General features: G+C 50.4%; 1 pseudogene; it reads left to right on the top strand.

The window, feature by feature from the left end:
* The first annotated feature begins 7,483 nt into the window (after nucleotides 1-7,483).
* LOC149346421 (uncharacterized) lies at nucleotides 7,484-8,677 on the top strand (annotated as a pseudogene).
* Nucleotides 8,678-18,744: the final 10,067 nt, after the last annotated feature.

Genomic DNA, 18,744 nt, shown 5'->3' with positions numbered 1-18,744 from the left:
GCGTTTTCCGCACCACTTTCGCTGCTTCTGTGGCACTGGTGGCGTCACAATAATTGACTGCTAATTACTAAGTGATTACAAATCACTAATTAATGGTTAATTACTGATTAATGTCTGAATACAAATTAACTGTTAATTAATGAGACAAGCTCGCCTTTAGGAGTGGAACGCGACAGCGTGTTGTAGCGCTGCCAGGGAGTCCACGGAACGCCACCACCTGTTCGGCGCGATGCCTTGTCCTTTGAACGCAACGCTTTTTGAGGAAAGGAAATGGCGCAGTAGTTCTGTGCCATCTCGGTGGACACCTGAACCGCACCGTAGAGGTAGAGAGAAGTGGGAGTGAAAGAACACAAAGAGGGCCCGTAATGGAGAAAATGAAAATTGTATTTGAGGAAAGGAAATCACGCAGTAACTGTCTCAAATTCGAACAGAACTACGAGAATTCATGACGCAGGTGTCGCTGCAATTCCAGAACATGAACCAGAGATTCGAAAGTATGATGGCAGAACTTAAGGCCCAGAGAGCCGATATAACAACTCTGGTGGAAAGACAGAGTACCTATGAAGAGCGCCAGGCCAGATGTGAGGAAGCATTAACTCATTTTGCAACATGGCCAGACGCACTAAATATAAATCCATAATCTGGCAATGGAATTGCCGAGGGTTCCAACGCAAGCGAGCGCTGGTGCAACAGTACATAGAAACCCTGCAGGAGAAGCCGCTAGCAATAGCGTTGCAAGAAACTGGCAAAAAGATAACACTCCCGGGCTATCAAGCCTTTCATAGCTATCGGGGGGAAAACTCACATGTAACAACGTTGGTTAAAAGAAACATTGCGACAATAGAACACGATAGAAGGAGTCTTAGTGGAGATGATTACGGGTAGGAGAGAGGAGCCCAGCCTCTTCCTACTAAACATCTACTCGAGGCCAAGACAACAAAAAGTAAGGTTCAGGGCCCTCTTTCGTGCAGCTCTGAAGGCTGCAGGAAGGAATCCTCTTGTTATAGTTGGAGATTTTAATGCGCACCATGAAGAATGGGGCTACAAGAAAAAAGATAGCAAAGGCAGACAGCTGTGGGAGGACATCCAAGAGCTAGGCCTCACGCTGCACACAGACTCTGGCTGCCCGACAAGGAAAGGAAATAGAGCAATGGCAGACACATCTCCTGATCTGACGCTCTCCAAAAACGCACCTGCGATTAGGTGGGAGAATACAGAGCAGGACTTAGGAAGCGACCATTACATAATAGCAACTACCCTGGAAACAGGACTTTCGGAAGATCGCTATCAGCAAGCGAAGATCACGAAATGGGAAAGGTTTAGGGAAATGCGGGAAGGTATCCCGGCTGAAGACATTACTGACATAGAAAGCTGGACGAGCAAGCTTAAAAAGCATGTAGCTAAGGCAACCGCAGCTTTAGAAGGACAGGACGCCCCAGCGATAGCCGACAGCAAGCTACTACACATGTGGGAGGCAAAACGCGGGTTAGAACGCAGGCTTAAAAAACAAAGGTGGAACCGAAACCTGAAAAGGAGGATAGCTAGACAAAATAAAGAAATCGAGAGGTACGCCATGCAGCTATGTGAACAAAATTGGTGCTGCGTATGCGATGATATGGAGAAAGGAATGAGTCTAGCCAAGACGTGGAATATCCTACGCCACCTGTTAGACCCAACTCAATCGAAAACTCAAACGAACATTAAGTTAAAGAAAACTAGACATGCCTACCAGGGGGAAGACAAGGAATTCATGAAGGAAATAGAACAGACCTATATAGGAAATATAACTTGCTCTGACTTGCCGGCTTATAAAGGTGTAGTAAGAGAGGAGCTCGACGCACCCATAACGGAGGCGGAGGTTAGAGCGGAGTTAATCAGACTTAAAACAAAGTCCGCCCCAGGGCCGGATGGTATAACAAATAAGATACTTAGAAATTTAGATGACGAGTCCATCATTGCTCTCACAAAATACATGCAACAAGTATGGGGACAAGGAAAGCTACCCAAACAATGGAAAGAGGCCAGCATAATTTTAATCCCCAAGCCGGGCAAGCCACCCAAGCTGGAGAACCTCAGGCCAATATCCCTGACCTCATGCGTAGGAAAGCTGATGGAACATGTAGCTCAAACGAGATTAACTCGCTACATGGAGGATAACAGCTTATGGCCTGACGAGATGGTCGGACTCAGACCAAAGCTAAGCACTCAGGATGTAATGTTACGACTGAATCATGACATCATAGACTCCAATTCTAGGGATACAAAAGTAATTCTTGGGCTGGACCTCAAGAAAGCTTTCGACAATGTAAAGCACGAGGCCATCCCTATCGAAAAATCTCATATGAATTCATATGTGTCTCGTATGATTCCATATGTGTTACATACGAGCTATATGTGTCAGATATGTGTCTGGTATGAACTCGTATACAGCCCATATGAGTTATATGTGTCAGTATATGTGCCTCATATGAACTCGTATGCAGCCCATATGAGTTATATGTGTCAGTATATGTGCCTCATATGACTCGTATGCAGCCCATATGAGTTATATGTGTCAGTATATGTGCCTCATATGAACACATATAGGCTTCATACGAGTTCATATGTGCCACATATGTGCCTCGTATGGACTCATATGGGCATCATATGATCCATATATGTCGACAAATGCGCCTCGTATCAGCACATATGCTTCATACGAGTTCATATGTGTCACGTAGGAGCTCATACGCGTCACAAATGTCACAGATGAACACATGTGCTGCATATATAGTAGTTCACGCGTTACGGAAATGTGACTTGTATGCACTTATTACATATGTGGCATACCTCAACTGACACGCGACACTCGTGCGTACACAAGAGCTCCGATATTCGTCGTATCAGCTTACATCAATCTCGTGCGAAACCGATAGTCGCTGATCAGTACCTCTTATAGAGTGGGCCTTGCTGTTTGAAACACGGAGAAAAGAAGGGATGAACAAACGATTAACAAGTGCCCGACCAACGCATAAAAAAAACTCTTGGCCTGTTTCAAATATTTTTCACCCTGATTCTCTGCTTGTGCCCTCTTGTTGTAAACAGCGCCTATCCAAACAGTATGACGTTAGGCGTTTCCAATGTGCTTGGACAAACGTTCAGCTAGAAGGCAAATATTGCCTTCTGGGCTTAGTTTAGCTGTTGAGCGAATATCGCCAGGTATTTTCATGCAAGAGCTCCGACTGTAGTTAACAATAGGTGCGCAATGAGAGTACTACGATGAATGGTGCAGGCGCTGTGAAAATTAAAATACATACAAATATCAGATCTTTCAGTGCATATCACAGAGCTCATCAAGATTTACAATATCAGTGGAAGTGCAATCGGCTGTAGTTCAGCTCGTTAAATCTTACAAACATTTGACCTCGCACCTAACCGTCGAATTCTAAAGTAGTGGGAAGCATAACGTAAGTCTTGTCATCCTGTGGGACAGGAAAAAGGCGACTGTATACATTTCACTCATTTTCAGTTTTCCTCTAATGCTCGCCTTGACAGAATTTACGTTTCTGTAGACGCGTTAGCAAGTGTGTTTGGCTACTGGGTGCGCCCCATCTTCTTCAGTGACCACTGTATGGTGTCTCTTCAGATAGGGAGGCACACTCGGCATGTACTTTACCCTCGATGGGAGTTGTGGAAGATGAATAACTGTCTGCTCTCAGACGAAATCTTTCAGCGTGCTGTACCTACTTGTTTGAAGGACGTATGGTCACGCCGTGATCTGTCCGTTTTTCAAAAGTGGGATTTGTTTAAACAGGAGATCAAAAACTTGGCAATTGAGGCCTCAGCAAGAATCGCTTTCCTGAAGAGACACCACCTTCGTGAGCTTGGGCGCACCCTAACGGAGCTACATGAGCTAGAGAGGGTAAACCCGGGTGCCTATCTCGAAGAGATTAATAACGTAAAAGCAGAGCTTCAACAATTTGCGACAGAAAGATATAAGGGGGCCTTCATACGATCTCGGTCCCGAAGGTTTCTTGATGAGCAACCTTCTCGTCGGGCCCTGAATGATGAAAGAGAGAATGCTCTTGCGAAGGAAATATTGGAAATTCAGTATGGTGATTGCACATACAGCGATGCGCCTGGTATTCTTGCTGCTTTCTTCGACTATTATCGAAAGCTGTTTGGTAGTTGCGATGATCCAAATCAGGGTTTCGATTACAGTTCCTTACTCGGAAACTTCCCTCGACTAGACGATGAGAAGTGTGCTATAGTGAAGGGATCTATCACTTTGGATGAAATTCAATCAGCCATTTCTGCCCTGCAGAGCCAGAAATCTCCTGGGCCAGATGGTATTACTAGCGAATTCTATAAAACTTTTTCGCCTTGCCTAGTGCCTGTTTTGATGGAAGTTTTCCAAGCATCTTATGATGTGGGTGTCCTGCCTCCCACTTTCTATTCTGGGCACACAATATTAATTCCCAAAAGCAAAGATACTAATCGGTTGAAAACTGTTGAGGGATATCGTCCAATTTCCCTCTGCAATGTTGATTACAAAATTTTTGCCAAGGTTCTTAGCAGTCGTCTGCAGCTCGTCATTATGGACTTGATAGGTTCGCATCAGGTCTGTGGTATTAGAGGCCGTAGTATTCAAACACATATCCATATTGCACGTTCAGTATTAGAGACAATATCAGATGAGACAGGCCAAGTTGCTCTGATTCAAATTGACTTGGCGAAGGCTTTTGATAAAGTTCGGCACGATTTCTTGTTCGCGGTCTTGGAGTATGCAAATATTGGTGACGTTTTGCTCAAAGGCATAAGGCTGTGCTATAAGAACTCCTATACAAGGGTTATTGTTAATCAGGAGCTAACGAAACCAATACCCCTAGAAGCATCTGTTCGTCAAGGATGTCCACTGTCTCCATTGTTGTTTGCCCTATATCTGGAACCCCTCTGTCTTAGTATAATTAACAGCGTAGCTATCCGCGGTTTCTCTCTGGCTCGATGTGAAGTTAAAGTTTTAGCCTATGCTGACGATGTCGCCCTCTTTTGTTCTGACAAAAAGAGTGTACTTGAGGCTCTAAACTTGACTAAACAGTTCTGTGATGTATCAGGCGCGGCTCTTAATTTAGAGAAATCCAAAGGCTTTTGGTTGGGTTATTGGGGAACTAGGCCAAGCCAGTTCGGTGGCATATGCTGGGACAGTAGCCCTCTTGAGTACCTAGGCGTTCCGCTGCACCAAGTTCGCAACAGTACAGCCTACTGGGATTCACAAATTGTAACTCTACGGCGGCAAACACAGGCTTGGATGGGTAGGGAACTCTCAGTGTTTGCGAGGGCACAGGTCTGTAACATATTTTTGTTTGCAAAGCTCGCGTATGTCCTTCAAGTCCTGCATTGTGCGAGGAGGAAGGTGCAAGCAATACACAGAATATTTGCAACATTCGTTTGGCGCTCTCAATGGGAGCCCATGAGGCGTGACAACTTGTTCCTTCCCTTAGAGGGTGGTGGAGTGGGTCTTGTTCACCTGTTCGTGCATCAACTTGTTTCCCGTTTTTTCTTTTTAAAATCGGCAAACCACCCGTTTCTGGTAGCTGTGCTCATTAGGCGGCTTAGTTTTCATTTGCACCGACTGTGCTGGCTCGTGAGGGGACTTTGTGGGGATTCCTCAAGGAGGTTGCTGACACTTTCAATTTCCTCACTGTGCGCTTCTCTTTAGATTACCTGTATAGCCTCTCGAGAAAACAGATGACCCAGGCTCTCACTGAGTCTTTGTTCCCTACACCATTGTATCGGCAGCCTTATCTGGGGTCTTTGGACATCAGTGTTCTAAAGCGTGTTAGGCGGATGTGCATTCAGGCAGCCGCTAAAACGTTCTTTTTCAAACTACACACAGCGACGCTGCCTATCAAGACATTTCTTAATGACAAGGGGATGTTTGTACCTTGGAATGTGAATTGCCGTCTGTGTAACGTGCCTGAGACAATTGATCATTGTTTTATCCTGTGCCGTGATGCCATGTTTTTTTGGGACATACTACAACGAACTCTCAAGAAGGACATTGAAATTACACCGTACACTATTAGATTTCTGCCTGTTGACAAAAACTCTGTTGTGCCTTATGATCTGTTTATGTTGATGGGACTATTCAGTCTTTGGAAAAGCCGTATGATGGACAGACATGCCGAGCCACCAAGATCGTCCAAATCTGTGTTTCGAGAACAGTGTGCTTTGGTGAGGAGTGTATATGCTGCACGCGAAGAACCTCCAAGCTGGCTGCCGTGCCTAGATGCATGTGTGTGCCTCCCTGGATTTTGATGTTTTGATGGGGCTGCAGTGTTGAGTTAGGGCAATGGCGGGCTCCTATTAATCAGCCCGGCAACTTGAGACGCGATCCAGTCTGATTGAAGTTTTCCTCCTTTCTACGGATGTTCTTCCATGCAATAAAGAAAAAAAAGTGTCAGTCGTGGTGTAGTGGTTAGAGTAGTGAGCTCTAGATGTCTAGGTCAGTGGTTCGAATCCAGACCCAGCCGTGGTTTTTTTCTTCGTTTCCGAAATTTTTTTTTTTACTTTCTTTAGTTCACTAACTTCAGTGGAAGCTATTTTATTGTTAATTGCCTTATAATTCCACCCCAGCTCTTCCCTTTCCTTTCCCAATAATTGTAAACCAGACACATATCACACGTATGACACATATCGCACGTATGACACATATCACACGTATGACACATATTCCATAATCTCGTATGAACCAGACACATATGACACATATATATGAGATTTTTCGATAGGGATACTAGAGGAACTCCAAGAGATAGGAGCAGGCCAAAATACCTATGACTATATAAAGGGCTTTCTGACAAATAGAACAGCGAAAAATAAGATATCAAGACATAGAGTCGGGGGTAATTACGCTAGGGAGTAGGGGCACCCCGCAAGGATCGGTCTTATCCCCGCTTCTATTTAACCTTGCTATGAGAGGTCTCCCGGAAAAGCTCAGAAAGATTGGCAACATACACTTTATTATCTATGCTGATGACGTAAATATCTGGGTCAATCAGGGCAGCGATGCCGAAATAGAGCATAAACTCCAGGAGGCAGCGGACGTAGTGGTAAACTACGCAGCGAATAGAGGGCTAGCGTGCTCACCAGAGAAATCCGAGCTTCTGGTGTATAACCCTAAGCACTTGAGACTCAAACAGAGTAACAACTTCAACATCACGGTCGGAGGAAACCCCGTGCCGATGGTGGATAGGATTAGAATATTAGGACTGCATATTCAGAGCGACGGATACAACGGGGAAACCCTGAAGAAGCTCGAGGGATATGCGGCGCAAGCCATGGGGATATTTAGAAGAATAGCACTCAAAGGACGAGGACTAAGAGAGAAAAGCTTGAGCAAGTTGGTGCAAGCATACGTTATCAGCCGGATAAGCTATGCTACACCCTACTTGAAGATCCGCGCCTCAGAACGGGATAAACTAGACACGATCATAAGGGGATGCTACAAACGGGCTCTAGGCCTGCCCATAAGCACCTCCACTGAAAGACTCCTAGACATGGGTATTCACAATACATGGAGAGAGATTGCTGAAGCCACGAGAACGGCGCAGCGAGACAGATTAAGCCAATCAAACACAGGAAGGGCGATTCTAAGCATGGTAGGACTCCAGACGGAAAAGGGTATTCTAGAAAAGCGAGACATCCCGAGGGACATCAGAGAAAAGATCAGGGTGGATCTTTTACCCAGAAACATGCACCCTACATTTCACAAAGGAAGGAGGGGAAAGGGAGCTGAGGCGCTCGCCAAACGCTTCGGCGAAATGAATGACAAAGCAGTGGCCTACACGGATGCGGCTAGCGGGAAACTGGGAGCAGCGGTGGCAACGGTCGTTAGTGGCCGGGGTACAGCTGTCTCTTCCGCAACCATACGCAGTCGAAATCCAGAGTCGGCTGAAGAAGTTGCAATAGCGCTCGCATTGCGTGGGAACGGAGGCACAATACATAATTAGCGATAGCAAGACTGCTATCCAAAATTATGCCCAAGGCAGAATAACACAGGAAGCACTGCGAATCCTAGAGGGACGCAGAATAAATAGAAATATTATTCTCGTTTGGACACCAGCTCACGAGGCAGTTCCAGGAAACGAGGCGGCAAACGCCCTGGCTCGAGATCTCTACTTCCGAGCCGCGGCAGGCCGCCCGATAACAAGGAACTGGACGAGAGACTGATAAATTACACAGAAATAGTGGAAAATTACAAACTAAACAGGAGACTCTTTCCTCCCCCGGACAAAGAGCTCGCTAACACAGAGGCTACGGCTTGGAGGAGACTACAGGCTAAAAATTTCATACACCCAGTGTGGGCATCGCATGTCTTAAAAGATGAGGATATTGATGATAAGTGTAGGAAGTGCGGGGAGAGGGGGACCCGCGACCATGTGATTTGGGAATGTGCGGATTTTCCAGGGTTCCGAGAGAAAATAGACAGCAGAGAGGCCTGGGAAACCCTTCTGCAAAGCACGGACCCAGCCGTGCAGAAGAAAGCGGTCCATCTGGCGATAGCTGCCGCGAGGAGCCAGAAGCTCCTTGCCTGTCTCTAGTCGCGGAGGTCCCGGCCCCTGCCCCTCGGCCTGCGTGCCGGAGGTAGGGAGTAGGGGGCCTCCATTCTGATGGAAAATAAAGGTTTATCAACAACAACAACAACATATCTCGGTGGACACCCGTCAAAATTCAGGGGGGCACTTTTTTGACCTAATGTGTGGTCACTGATGTGTGGTTAGGATGTCAAGCTCGAAGAGGTCGCGATTGCTCTCGCGGCCTCACATTCCGATTCAAAATACATAATCACCGACTCGCGAGGGGCCTGTCGGAACGTCGAACAAGGCTGCACTCCCTTCCTAGCCTATCGAATATACCAAAATTGCATACGGGATACGGACCCCGCACACCGTTACATTATATGGGCCCCTGCTCATCAGGGGTTGGCAGGAAACGAGGCAGCAGACGCAGCCGCCCGCGCGCTCTCTCACCGGGCTGTTTTCTCCTCCCCACCCGATCAGGAACCCGATTTTAATCCAGTGTATACATTCAAAGAAATTACAGCCTACTATCAAAACAGCCATCGCCTTTACCCAAGCCCATGTAAAGGCCTCAAGAAGGCGGATGAGCGGCTCCTTCTCCGCCTTCTCACCAATACATTACTGTGCCCGGCAGCACTAAAGCATTTTGACCCCTCCTGTAACGGCAGCTGCCCGCACTGTAGTGCGGTGTCTTCTGACACCTATCACATGGTGTGGGCGTGCCCCTCCAACCCGGCTATTCCCCCCATCCCCAACCCAACCCGGGAGGACTGGGAGGCGACCCTGCTCGGCTGCCACGACTTACAGGCCCAACAAGCCTTAGTCGGGCGCGCCCGGGCGGCGGCCACCGCCACTGGGGTCCCATACTAGGGACCTCCACCTAGTGTTTGTAAGGATCGGTCCCTTACGGGCTGATCCAAGCATACCTCCTGTCCTTTCTTAATAAATGTTTTCACCACCACCACCCCGTCTCTAAGAGTGGAACGCGACAGCGTCTTGCAACGCTGCCAGGGAGTCCATAGAACGCCATCGCCCATTCGGTTCTACGCCTCGATCGTCGGTAAATTGGTTTTCGAAGAAAGGAAATGCATCTATCTCGCATACCTCGGTGTACACCTGAACCTCGCCGTAACGGGAAGGGAGGAAGATGGGAGTGAGCGAAGACACCGTATTCACTAGATGCGCCTTCGTTCATTCCGAACCATCGAGCTGGCATGGCGAAGTGGATAGCATGCTCGTCTCGCACGCCGGAGTCCGGGGTTCGATTCCCGAGCTCGACCAATTTCCTACTCGGTTTTGTTTATTTATATGGCCTGACTAGAAAAGTTAATTAGGCTAATTGGGTAATTGAGCAATTAACTAAGATCAGTCCCACCTACTTGGAGCATCACATACGATCCCTTCAATTAATTGCATGGCCAAAGTACAATTGGCCCCGTTTGAAATTCGCGCACTGTGACGTCACGACCGTTTCGACCAATTGAAAAGCGTGACATTTCTGTCAACTGCTGCTTACAACGATGAGACATTAATGGCTTCCGCCTTAAAATTCAAGGGGGCACTTTGTTGACCTAAAGTGCGGAGAGGCGGAAACCTTAATCGCGGTGTTGCTGCTTGTGTCACTCATGTGTGGTTACGATGTTAAGTAGTAGTAGTAAAAACATTTATTTATTTTTTTTTCAAAAGGAAGAGTTAGGGAGTAGGGGGATGGGGATAGATAGATGTGGAGCTACAGTGGTCGGTCTTCCCTAGTCCAGGATACCGTTGGCCTCCGCCGCTGCCTTGGCCCTCGTCACCAGCATAAGCTGAGTGCTCGGGTCGGAGTCAGCCAGGAGGGCCTCCCACTGCTCCAGACTAGGGCTATTTACCTTTGGTAGTAAAGGGCTTTTTTTCGCAGCCCCAGGTGGCGTGGTACGTTGTGGCGTAGCCCCCACACCACACGCACTCTTTCGCGTATCTGTTCGGCCACATTTTGTGATACATGGCTCTGCTTGGGTAGGTGTCTGTTTGTAGTCGTCTGAGCGTGGTGGCCTGCTCTCTGTCGAGGATATCCGCCGGAGCCGAGTACTTCTTGCGCGCTCCCAACAACGCCTTCATTGCCTCCCCGTAAGATTCTGGCGTGCTGAAGGGTTCCACCGGCAAACCCGCCCTCCGGTTCGTGAACCCTCGGACAGCGGTGTCTGCCATGAGATTTCCCTCAACCCCAGTGTCAGGGACCCAAATGATGGTGTGTTGAATGTTTGTGTTGTTTGATCCATGTCTGTGTTGTTTTTGTTCGAAGAGGATACTCGCGGCTTTTCGGCCGATCCTTCCATCTCTGTACGCCCTTGCTGCAGCCTGAGAATCCGTGGCTATCCAGTAACTCAGTCCCTGCCGATTGGCTTCAGTCAGGGCTAGAGCTATGGCGATCTCTTCCGCTGCTTGTGTTGTCCTTGTGCGCACTGATGCACCAGTAACTATATTCCCATTGGCGTTCACTACTGCTACCGCCCTAGCGTTTTCCTTCGTTCTGTACTTGGACGCGTCAACATACAGAACCATCTGTTTCTTCTTTAGGAACCTGTCCAACTCCAATGATCTCGCCGCCCGTCTTCCTTCGTGGTTCTTCGGGTCCATGTTTCTGGGCACTGGTTTAACCAAGAAAGTGCTCCTAATTTGGCTGTCAATGTCTGTCTTGTCTTCGCCCTCGTCTTTTGCCGGGTATCCTAGCTTGATCAGTAGTGCGCGGCCAGCGGCTGTTCTTTTAAGTCTTTCCATTTGAAATCTGAGCATGGTTTCGCTGTGCTCCTCATAGGTGCCGTACACCCCCATGTTCATCAGCTTCTCTGTCGAGGCGCAGGTCATGACGCCTAAGGCTTGCTTATACGCCGCTTCGCCTGAGTGGAACGCGACAGCGTCTTGCCACGCTGCTAGGGAGTCCACAGAACTCCATCGCTCGTTCGGCTCTACGCGTTGCATGTCAGTAACTTGGTTTTTGAGGAAAGGAAATGTATCAGTCTCGCATATCTCGGTGGACACCTGGACCTCGCGTAAGGTTGGTTGGTTGGTTTATGGGGTTTAACGTCCCAAAGCGCCTAAGGCTATGAGAGACGCCGTAGTGGGGGGCTCCGGAAATTTCGACCACCTGGGGTTCTTTAACGTGCACTGACATCGCACAGTACACGGGCCTCGAATTTCTCCTCCAAAGAAATTCAGCCGCCGCGGCCGGGATCGAACCCGCGTCTTTCGGGTCAGCAGCCGAGCACCATAGCCACTGAGCCACCGCGGCGGCCCTCGCGTAAGGGGTAGGAGGAAGATGGGAGTGAACGATGACACCGTATTCACTAGACGCGCCTTTGTTCATTCCAAACCATCACGCTGAGATTTGCTTGACTCTGTCTTCCCGGAGCCAATCTATCGATCTCTGTATAGTGGAGGCCAAGCAGGAAATATTTTAAAAAGACTACGAAAAATGTTGGTGCCAGCGGGTGTGAAGACGTTTTTCTTCAAGTTACACACTGGGACGTTGCCGGTCAAAACATGGATGGAGGAGAAGGGATTGTTTCTACCATAGGGTGCTGACTGCTTGTTGTGTCACAAACCAGAGTCAATAGAACACGTCTTTATTGATTTCTGGGATGCGCTGCTCTTTTGGGACGAGCTCCAGCGTACTATAAAGAAAGACTTACCCTTGACGCCGTATAGGATACGATTTCTGGACGTTGAGCCGGATTTTTATAAGTATGATGTAATTTTCCTGCTTGGCCTGCACAGTATTTGGCGAAGCAGGATGGCTGTACGACACTGTGATGAAGATGCGCGTTCTGTCAACGATTACTTCAAAGAAAACATATTTAAGCTACGTGAAGTATACAAGGAGCTATGTTTTGGAGATGAAGTTATAGAGTTGTTGGGAGAGTTGTGTTCCCTGAAACAGTTTTGATTTTCTCACGCGAGTGAAACACATGTCCGCTCTTGATGTTTGAGTGTGCAGCGCAGAACACCTGTTTATGATCTGTTGTAATCTGTCAAAACAGGCAATAAAGACAAAAAAGCTGGCATGGCGGAGTGGTTAGCGTGCTCGTCTCGCTCTCCGGAGACCCTGGTTCGATTCCCCAACTCGACCAATTTTCTACTCAGCTTTATTTATTTCTCTGGTCGTACTAGAAAGGTTAATTAGGCTAATTAGTTAATTAAGCAATTAACTAAACTCAGTCCCACTTACTTGGAGCATCACTATACCATTCCTCTAATTGGTTGCATGGTTACTACCGAAAGTACAATTGGCCCCGTTTGAAATTCCCACACTGTGGTGTCGCAACCATTTCGACCAATTGAAGAGCGTGACATTTCTGTCGACAACTCCTGCTTACAACGATCAGGCATTAAAGGCTTCCGCCTTAAAACAGAGACGTGGTCCCGAATATACAAAACTAGTGTGCGGGCAATGTGACACTCTGCGGTCCAGCGACCGCTGTGAAGACCAACAAGGACCGGAGCAGCGAGTTCAACGGGCGGCAGTGGCGAGGCAAGACCTGGACTGAGGACAACCTACCACTCTTTAGAAATTGTTCGGTTTAGAAGTGGACGAAGTCGACAGGGAAGACTCCTAGGGATGCAACCAAGGAGAGCCCATGCTATTGTACGAGGCTAACAACAACAACAACAACAACAACATCTCTCAAGATACCCCAAAACCGCAGAAACACGAAGAACTAACAATAAAGTTTTTCCTTCCCTGCGCTGGTAGCCTACGAACGCATAACGCTTGTTAACAGCGAAAGCTCCCGTTACGGGCGTTTCATGAATGTTTTGTCTTTTTTAGTTCTGTCTTCTCTTTCCTCTGTCGCGCATTTCTTCTTCTATAGTATCGCTCGTGAATGACGTCATATCAGTCACGTGGTCACCACATTCGCCGCCGTCCGCTCGTGTCGCGCTCGTGCCACCGGGACGTCATGCTGCCGGTCGGAGGCCGCAAGCTGCTATTCCGGGGCTACCCTAAGCTATCCGGAGAATTCTGCAAGGGCGTCATCACCGTCTCCCCGGACGAGACATCTGAAACTGTTAAGAAAAAACTCAGAGAGGACCCTAACGTAGTATCCGTGCGCAAACTGGGCAAAACGCAGGTTGCTGTGGTCACCTTTGTGGGGCCAAGGGTGCCGCGGACCGTGCTTTATAGTTGCGAGCGTCTCCCCGTCCGCTTCTATAAGAAAACGATCCCTGCCTGCCCTCGCTGTGGCACGGTGGGGCATCGGGCCGACGCCTGCCCGCGGCCGCAGCCTGGACGCTGTGAACGCTGCGGGGCTCAGGTTGCTGCTGCTCCTGACCGTGGCCCAGCTGAACATCAGTGCTCCCCGTGCTGCCTCATCTGCGGAGGCAGCCATCCCACCGGAGCGCCTGGCTGCGCGGGCAAGTACCGCAAGGTCATCAAGCCGGGACCCCCACCCACCCCAAAGCAGAAGCAGACGCCGGGACCCAAAAAAGCCCAGACGCCCACGGCCGGACCCAAGCAGGCTCCAGGGCCCAAGCCCGAACCTAAGAAGGCCCAGTCCGGGCCGCCAAAATTTGTGAAGTCCGGGAACCCGACGAGGCCACCGGTCCTGAAAGCCGAGGATTTCCCACCTCTGGCACCGCGCCAAAATCAGGTGAGCAGTTGGAGTGGGTTAGTCTCTGGGCCCACCCCCCCCCCCCTCCCTCCCCCACCGAATCCGCCCTACAGCGGCAGGTAGAGGAGCTCAGGCGCCAAAATCAAATTCTCGCCCGTAAAATTCAAGAATTAGAAGCTAAGCAGGCCGGGCAGTCCGAGCCCATGCAGAACGCTGAGCCCGAGGATAGTGATGACGGATCCTCAGTATCATCTTGCCTAACTAGCGTCTCGCGGCAAACCGCGGACACGGTGGTCGATTCGGCCCCCGCGGCCGCCGGCCGCTTCGAGGCCCTGGAGCGTAAAGCCGAGCAGTTGGAGGAGCGGGTGGCAGCGCTCCCGAACCAAATTATGATTGCGGTCCGCGAGTCCTTTCAGGACATGTTCAATGCCGCATTTACTGCAATGCTTCCCGACATTGCGGCCCAGGTAACTGACTCTGTCCTTAAGGCGGTGCAGCCCTGGGTCAGCTCCCAGATAAAAAATTCTCTCTCCTGCGACTCCCCGCAGCTAAAACGTAAAATAGCTCCTCGACAGGCAGCGGAAGAAAGCGGTTCCGGCCCGATAGCCGCGGCGTTGATGCAACCCCTACCTGGAGCTGCGCCGGCCCCCGAACCGAGTGGCTACCCAGCACCGTAAAATAAAAACATCAATATGGCTGGCAAACCTTCTCAGAAAGCAAAAAAATTAGACCAATTCGAAATCATTCAATGGAACTGCAGGGGTTTCAGAGCCTGCAAAAAACGGTCACATCTCCAGCTCTACCTGCAGTCCCTTGGTGACATGCCGGCGCTTCTTGCTTTGCAAGAGCCCGGCAATGATGCTAAATTCTCTGGGTATAGCTCGTTTCAGGGGGGGCCCTCGACCTGCATCCTGGTGCATAAAGCATACACCGCGATTCAGGTCGATCTTGATCTGTAGACTGAGCAGGAATACACCATGGTGAGGGTTCTGCCTCTCAGGCGCCGCGACCCGTCAATACATGTGCTTAATGTGTATTGCCCCCCGCATAAGCCGCGTGTTACTTTCAGCGAAATTTTCTATCGTGCTCTCAAATCGGCTGACAATGAACCCCTGGTGATCATTGGGGATTTCAACGCACCCAGCCTACACTGGGGTTATCACTTCGAGAAATCCAGGGGACGCAAGCTGGCGGAGCTCATCTCCACCCTTCGTCTTACGTTGCTCACGGATCCGTCTTGCCCCACACGTGTGGGCAACTCGGTCACCCGTGACACGTGTCCTGACTTATCTCTGGTTAGGAACACTACAAACGCCACATGGGAGAACCTGGGGGATACCCTGGGCAGCGACCACTGCCTTCTCCGCATCACGCTTTTGACGAAAGCAGCCCGTAAAAAATGGGGCCAGGCGAAAATAACCAATTGGCACCAATTTCGAACTCAGGACGTCCCTCCGGTACTATTCTCCGACGGCTATGCGGAGTGGGCAACACAGGTCACCAACATACAGAAACAACACACGCAAACACTTCACACCACCGACGAGATCCCCGCAGTGGACAATCACCTCCTGCATCTCTGGGAGGCGCGCCGGAGCTTAAGAAAACGATGGAAGAAACACAAGACGAATCGCAAGCTTAGAGCTCGCATTGCACAACTTACGGAGCAGGCTGCGGCATATGCCGCCCAGCTCACAGACACCAATTGGATAGAACGCTGCAACTCGGCAGCGCGTCAGATGAGCTCGAGGGGGACTTGGCGTCTCTTGCGCAGCCTCATCGACCCTTCTCAAACGAAATCGGAGACGCAAAAACAGCTCCGGCGGGCTCTGCACAGGTACCAAGGTACGACGGCGCAACTTGCGGACACTTTGTGCGACAGGTATCTCTGCCGCACAAATGACCCGGTTGGGCCCGAGTACACGTATACTCCGGCAAGCCAAATCAGGATTTAGACGCCCCTTTTGAGTTGCATGACCTTAAGGCGGCCCTGGCTAAAATGCGCCGAGGTGGGGCACCGGGTCGGGATCGCATAACAGTGAAACTGTTGGCGAACCTCTCCGACTCTGCATACCTCCATTTGCTACAATACATAAATCAGATCTGGGATGGGTGTCCGCTCCCACTCGAATGGAAAACATCCCTTGTAACGTTCATCCCCAAAGCAGGTAAAGCCGTGACTACGGACAACTTGAGACCCATCTCATTAACCTCGTGTGTGGGAAAGCTCATGGAGACGATGGTTCGGGATCGCCTCTCTCCATACATGGAGGGTAAGGGCCTCTTTGCAGACACTATGTTCGGGTTCCGCCCGCACATGTCTGCACAGGATGTCCTACTCCAACTACACAGGGACATAATACGACCCACAGCCATGCAACAAAACGACAAGGCCATTCTCGCCCTCGATCTTAAGGGGGCGTTTGACAATGTTAAACATGGCACCATACTCTCAAACTTGAACACTGAAACTTGAAACTTGAACTTGAACTGCGGGGCCGCCGCGGTGGCTCAGTGGCTATGGTGCTCGGCTGCTGTACCGAAAGACGCGGGTTCGATCCCGGCCGCGGCGGCTAGAATTTCTTTGGAGGAGAAATTCGAGGCCCGTGTACTGTGCGATGTCAGTGCACGTTAAAGAACCCCAGGTGGTCGAAATTTCCGGAGCCCTCCACTACGGCGTCTCTCATAGCCTCAGTCGCTTTGGGACGTTAAACCCCATAAACCAAACCAAACCACTAACTGCGGGGCGAAGGTCTTCGCCTATGTCAGTGACTTCCTCTCTGCGCGTCAGGCACTCCTCCGGATCGAGGACGAGGAATACAGCCCGTACTCTATGGGCACACGAGGTACACCACAGGGGACGGTGTTATCACCGCTCCTTTTCAACATCGCCATGATGCACCTGCCCGGCCGACTGGCTCAGGTGGATGGCATAAAACACGCACTCTACGCAGACGACATTACAATCTGGACCACCGAGGGGAGCCTTGGGGAGATGGATGATCGCCTTCAGCAGGCCGCCTCCATAGTCGAAGCATATGCTGCCGACTGTGGTCTCCAATGTGCTCCCGCCAAATCAGAGCTTCTACACGTCAGGACAAACCACAAGGACAACACGTCTCTACACAGATCTCTGTTGGGCGGTCCCATCAGAGAAGTGGCGGAGCTCCGGATCCTGGGTCTGTTCATCAATAACAAACTTAGGCCGGACTCTACTATAGCGAAACTCAGGAACATAGGTGAACAGGTAGGGCGCATGATCCGCCGTGTTTCCAACAAGCGGGGTGGTCTGCGGGGCAGGGACGCGCTACGGCTCGCCTATGCCTTCGTGACCAGCTGGATCCTCTACGCCGTGCCGTACCTACGCACCACCAAACAACAAGACGAGCGCATTGACGCCATCAACAGGAAGGCAACAAAGCGAGCACTGGACCTCCCGGTGGCTACCTCCAACGCCAAACTGAAGGTGTTGGGAGTGGTAAACTCCTATCAGGAGTTGCGGGAGGCCCACCTCGTGAACCAATATACGCGGCTATCGCAGACGGTGCCTGGGCGCCGCCTGCTAAACCGCTTACACATCCAACACACATGCATACCAGAGGGGACGGAGAACAGCCCGGTGCTGTGGCGCCACATGCTCTTGGTCGCTCCGCTCCCGCGTAACATGGGCATGGCTTCACATGAAGGCAGACGACAAGCGCGGGTTCGCACGCTTGAGAGGCAATATGGCTATAAAGAGGGCGTCTATTACGTGGACATCACAGGGCCGTCGCCCGCGGGATTCTTCACGGCTGCCGTAGTCCACCAGGGAATGAATGTCGATGGGCTATCTTTTCGGGCCCCAAATTCAACACGAGCGGAGGAAGTCGCAATATCTCTCGCTGCCGCCGATCCAAAATCGAAAACGGTTATCACAGACTCTCGCCGGGCCTGTGAACATTATCTTGCAGGCGAAATATCACCTCTTGCCTCGCAAATTCTAAGACGCGCTCTCGCCGATCCAACTCGCACAAAAGTGATCTGGGCTCCTGGCCACCAGGGTCTACGAGGCAATGAGGCCGCTGATGCGGCCGCCCGAGCGCTCACACACAGGGCTCCTCATCCTAGCTCTCATGGCTCAGAAGCTCATAAACCGCTTCTGCGGTTCCGCGAAATTCTAATTTATTATTGCGACAGCCACCGTCTCTACCCGGCACCTGCCAAGGGGCTGAGTAAGGCGGAGGAGCGAACTCTGCGGCGCCTGCAGACAGGAACCCTTCTCTGTCCTGCAATAGCAAAACACTTCGATCCGAACACAGATGGGCGCTGCCCGCACTGTGGAGAGATCTGCGATATCTTTCACATGGTGTGGGCATGTACTCAGAATCCTCACCTTCCCCCCTCCCCCACCCCCACCCGAGAGGCATGGGAGACTGCCCTCCTCAACTGCTCCACACTGGAGTCCCAAAGGGCTCTGGTCAAGCGGGCGCGAGACGGGGCCTCGTCATGCGGTGTCCCGGACTAAGGATACCGACCATGCAGCAGGGGTTTTTTTTTTTACCGTCAAGCTCTCTTTGATTAAAGTTTTTCACCATCACCACCGTTCGCATCAGGGTGCC

Source organism: Amblyomma mixtum, chromosome 4, assembly GCF_055824585.1.
Source record: "Amblyomma mixtum isolate Tamu chromosome 4, ASM5582458v1, whole genome shotgun sequence".
NCBI classification, from domain to species: domain Eukaryota; kingdom Metazoa; phylum Arthropoda; class Arachnida; order Ixodida; family Ixodidae; genus Amblyomma; species Amblyomma mixtum.
This window is presented reverse-complemented; position numbering and strand designations above follow the sequence as displayed.